At 60.9% G+C, this 4,547-nt stretch overlaps 1 protein-coding gene across 1 annotated transcript in view; it reads right to left on the reverse strand.

Annotated features, from left to right (window-relative positions):
• Nucleotides 1-4,547, reverse strand: part of RUNX1 (runt-related transcription factor 1) — a 100,194-nt gene that overhangs the window by 49,494 nt on the left and 46,153 nt on the right. The window lies entirely within an intron of this gene.

The raw sequence follows: 4,547 nt of genomic DNA on the forward strand, positions 1-4,547 counted from the left end.
GGGGTCAGGGGGCAGAGGGCCTGGGGGACAGGGGCGCAGAGGGCCTGGGGGTCAGGGGGCAGAGGGGGCACCAGGAGGATTCTGCCTCAGAAAGAGCGCCAGCTGGTAGCGAAGGCACAGAGCTTGCAGCAGGTTTGGTGCCAGTTCCCATGGCCCCGTCCTCGGCGCCCAGGGGTGTTGTTGAAGAACCCGGGTCGGGGTCCGGGGGTGGCCCAGGGGCACGTGTGTGCTGAATACACGGCACACGCGTGGCGTTTTGAAGAAAGGCCATGCATCGTGCCTGCCGCAGCCACACGCTTGGGGACCAGGCGCCACCAAGAAACCAAACACAAACACGTCACTTCAGCTCAGTCCCCTGGCCAGGCCCAGCGGGCCCTCCTGTCCCATGTGACACACGGTGGGTACGTTACACATTCACATATAATGCAACATGGAGGATATAATGAGGATGTTAGCAGGACACACATGATCTATACGTGTTTACATGTCACCCAACGTGCTGTAAACGTAAGGACTTAACTTCCCTCCCCAGTCTCTTCCCATATCTTTAAGCCAAGAGCACAGCCCGAGGTTGGGGTTCTTCAGGACGGGGTGGGGGTGTGTGTGTGGGAAGGGCCGGGAAGTCAGCCTTCTGTTTGAACGCCGGGGTGGGAGGTGCAGTGGCGAGAAGTTATGACATTTACCGGCTGTCACCCAGCCACCGAGAAAGAGGGCAGGTCTGAAAACACACCCTCTCCCTCACCCTCTCCCACCGCATGCTCAGCGCACGTAGACACCCCAAATTCTGCGAACCCCAAGGGCAAAGAGGGAGAGGCCCACGTGGTGCATAGCAGACGCGGGGACATCGGGGTGCTCCCCACCCCCAGGTCCCGCTCTGTCCCCGCCTGCTCAGAGGACAGGAGCCAGAGCTCACTGCGGGGCAGCGAGCTGAGTCCCCCTCCTGCGTGGCAGGTGTGGGGCGCGGCCGAGAATTTTGATTCTGCTCAGGGGCAGGGGGTGCGCTGGCCCAGGAGCATCCTGGGAGCCTGGGAGTGAGGGGGCCACTCCTCCCCATGGCCCTGCGCCTTCAACGTGCTTCTCCTTTGCTCTGGGGTGGAAACAAACGCACCCAATACACCAGCACTGTGCCCAGACCCAGGCCCATGGCACCGGGGCTGAGCGTGTGGTGATGACTCCTGGTCTTTCTCCTAATTTCCTGATCCTTCGATGCACGCCGGCCACTGAGAATGCCAAGGTCGCTGACACCTCACTGCGAAGGTCTGGGAGTCGCAGTCACAACGCTCAGGCTGAGCTCCCAGGTGAACTCGGGATTCTCAGGGGGAGGCCTCTGAGCCCACAGGATGGGGGTGCACGCTGAGGCCCCGGGAGCAGGGCTGCCTGCCTGGAGGTTAACTCTGTTTCTAAACCTGCTTTTCCACCGTGTCTCCTGTGGACAGAGCGAGTCTCTCCATCCACAGCCTCCTTATCTGGCGGCCTGGGGTTAGGGGCTACGGGGTGACTCTATGCATCGCACAACTGCACCTGCAGATCAGCCACTCGGCTGGTTCCCACCGACGACTCTCAGCACAGGCTTCTCGGACAGGACAGCGTCGTATGGCATTAGGGCTCTCAAAGCTCCCTCCCTCCCTTCCTCCCTCCCTCCCTCCCTTTCCTCTCTTCCTCTTTCTTTCTCTCTTTCTGTTTTTCCTTCCTTTTTTCAGGCAAATGCCTGGCCTTTGGGAGCCAGTCCCAAGCCATCGGCCTGATCCCACCAGGTCTTCAGCTCTGGGACTCCACCCGCCACCCTCCCCGCTGGTGACCCCCGGCTGTGGGCCAGGACTCCCCCCAGTGCACCCTGAGAGCGCCCTCCCCCCCTCCCCACTGGTGACCCCCTGCTTCGGGCCGGGACACCCCCCAGTGCACCCTGAGAGCACCCTTCCCCGCTCCTGCTCTTCCCTTCAGACAGTCACTCGTGGCCTGGGACACGGGGATCCTGGAGCTGCTGCTCCTCCCCCGCCTCAAGCCTGCCCTGAGCGGACCTGCTGCCTGAGCGACTGGGACAGCCCTTCTGTATGTGCCCCTTCCCACCGCCTCCCGTGGCGGCATCCAGGCCGAGCGGCCCTTCGCGCTCCTTCAGACCAGCTGGGCAGCTGTCTGGGCAGCAGCCGGAGAGAAAGCCACGCTGCCGAACCCAATCCAGGGCGCATGTCCCTGCTCCTCTTACTGGTTAGAAAATAATGGCACTTTCGGTCCCCCTACGCACCTCCCATCAGTGGCCAGAGGACCGCAAGCATGAGGTCCCCATCAGCCACCTGTGCACTTCAGCCCCACCCACGCGCCTGTGCAGGGCACTGTCCCTGCGCTCATGCCCTCCCGCCTCCCACAGGCAGGTAAGTCACAGTGAGCGGTGGGGTGAACCCACTGGGATGTGCTCCTTCCAGGCAGCGTGCTTCCACTTAGGGATCTTGGACACGAAGCTTCACCCCCGAGGACCAGGCACACCAGGGGTGGGATGAGCTTTGGCTCCTCTGGCAGGTGGCGACAGGCCACCATGTGACCACCAAGTCTGCCTGTACACGGGGCCTCCCTATCCCGAGTCCCCCCAAACCTCGGCCAGCAGTGGCCCCTCACGAGGCATGAAGGGCACGTTTTAGAGGTCAGGCTGGCATTTGGCTGAGCCTGTTTCTAAGGTGGATCCCCTCCTTGAAACCAGAAGGCAGCTGGTTGGCGTTCCCCACTCTGCTCCAGCCACATGTCTGGTTGCTGTTGCTGCTGCACGCCTGCCTCAGGGCCTTTGCACGTGCTGTTGGCCCCGAATAATCTCTCCTCAGACACCGGGTCCTTCTACCCTTCACGCCTTTGCCTACATGTCATCTTGTCCCGGATGAGACTTGACTCCTATTCCAAGTGGCACACTGTCCCCAAGCTGCCCGATCCCCTTAGCTCCGGTTTCCTGCGTAGCACTAATAAACGTTACTTCTGGTCTGTCTGTGCCCAGTGGACTGTGAGCCCCAGGAGGGTGGGATCCTGTCTCCCTTTTCACAGCTGGGTCCCTAGCACCCGTAAGAGCACCTGCCACAAAGCAGGCTCACTCAGCGGTGACGGAACAACCAAGACTGACGCAGGGGGTGCTCAGGTCCGCGGTGACCGGTGCCACCCACCTGTCCTCATCAGACCGCAGGAGAGGAGACCGCGTTCTGGGCCAAAGAAGTGTGAGCGAAAGGTTTCGGCTAAAATGAAACTACAAGACTCAGAAAAACCACTTGTAGAGGGAAAAAAAGAACCGGTAACCAAACATACGGAGTTTCATGAATTGTCTGGAGTCTGCGAAACACACAGGCATGACCACAGTGTCCTTGGCCACGGGCTACGGCCACTGCTGGACACGCAGGAAGGGGAGGTGGAGAAGGCCACCATCCCGTCGCGAGGAAAGCCCGCTGGGCCAGGGCCAGTGCCCCGCTACCACGGACTCCAGGCGAAGGCCCGCACAGGGCTGCCCCGGGCCCTGCCCTCCCTGAACCATGTTCCCAAAGCTCAGGGACAAAAACAGAAGCACAACTGAGCTCGGGCAGCTCACGGCGCAGTCACAGACAGCGGAGCCTTCGCTCACGCACGTGAGCTCCCTGAGCCGAAGCTCCCTGAAGCCAGAGACGAACCGGTGTCACGGTTGCCCCGGCGACCTCCTGTTGGTGCCCTGACTAAGCAGGTAATTGCGCTGAGGGTGAGAACCGCCGGGTGGCCCTCTGGGGACGCGGGGCAGCCTCCACAGACGGTACTGACGGCGCAGAGGGCTCCCAAGTTCAAGGCTCTTTCTCCTCTCCCGGCCTCCGGTTCCCGAGACCATCACCCTCCCTGGGAAGGGACTGTGGGGAAATCCCTGCTGCAGAGTAAATGAAAGAGTAGCCGAGAGTGGTAGCGGCCGGCACTGTGCATTCACTTCCCGGTACCTCCTGTCCCCACGGAGGGACGGACGGAGGGACGGACAGCAGGAGGGGTTGATGGAGGGTGACTTCGAGGGTGGGTTTTGGAGGAGGTGGAGAGTGCGGCCTGGGGATGCTGCCTCTGACCTGCCTTCTATTTATTTATTTACTTATTTTTTAAAAAATATATTTTATTGATTTTTTACAGAGAGGAAGGGAGAGGGATAGGGATGTGCCCGCAACCAAGGCACATGCCCTGGACCGGAATCGAACCCGGGACCCTTCAGTCCATAGGCCGACGCTCTATCCACTGAGCCAAACCGGCTAGGGCTACTTACTTATTTTTTAAAATTTATTTATAAAATTGATTGGGGTGACACTGCTCAACATGTTCATGTGGGTTTCATGTGTGGACTTCTATGTTACAAGATCTGTCTGTGGCCCCGTGTGCCCGCCACCCAGCGCCAGAGCTCCTGTCCCCTCACAGCAGGACCCCCCCTCCCCACCCCCCGTCGGCAGCCACCGCTCTGCTGTTGGTTGAACTGCCGGTCGGTCAGCTCAGCTCCGGTCGAGCCCCAGGGCAAGTGCTGAGGAAAAGGAGAGAATGACCCCGAGGCCCCCAGGCTGCACCCGGGCCTCCTGCTGCCC

Source organism: Myotis brandtii, unplaced genomic scaffold (genome assembly GCF_000412655.1).
Source record: "Myotis brandtii unplaced genomic scaffold, ASM41265v1 scaffold139, whole genome shotgun sequence".
NCBI classification, from domain to species: domain Eukaryota; kingdom Metazoa; phylum Chordata; class Mammalia; order Chiroptera; family Vespertilionidae; genus Myotis; species Myotis brandtii.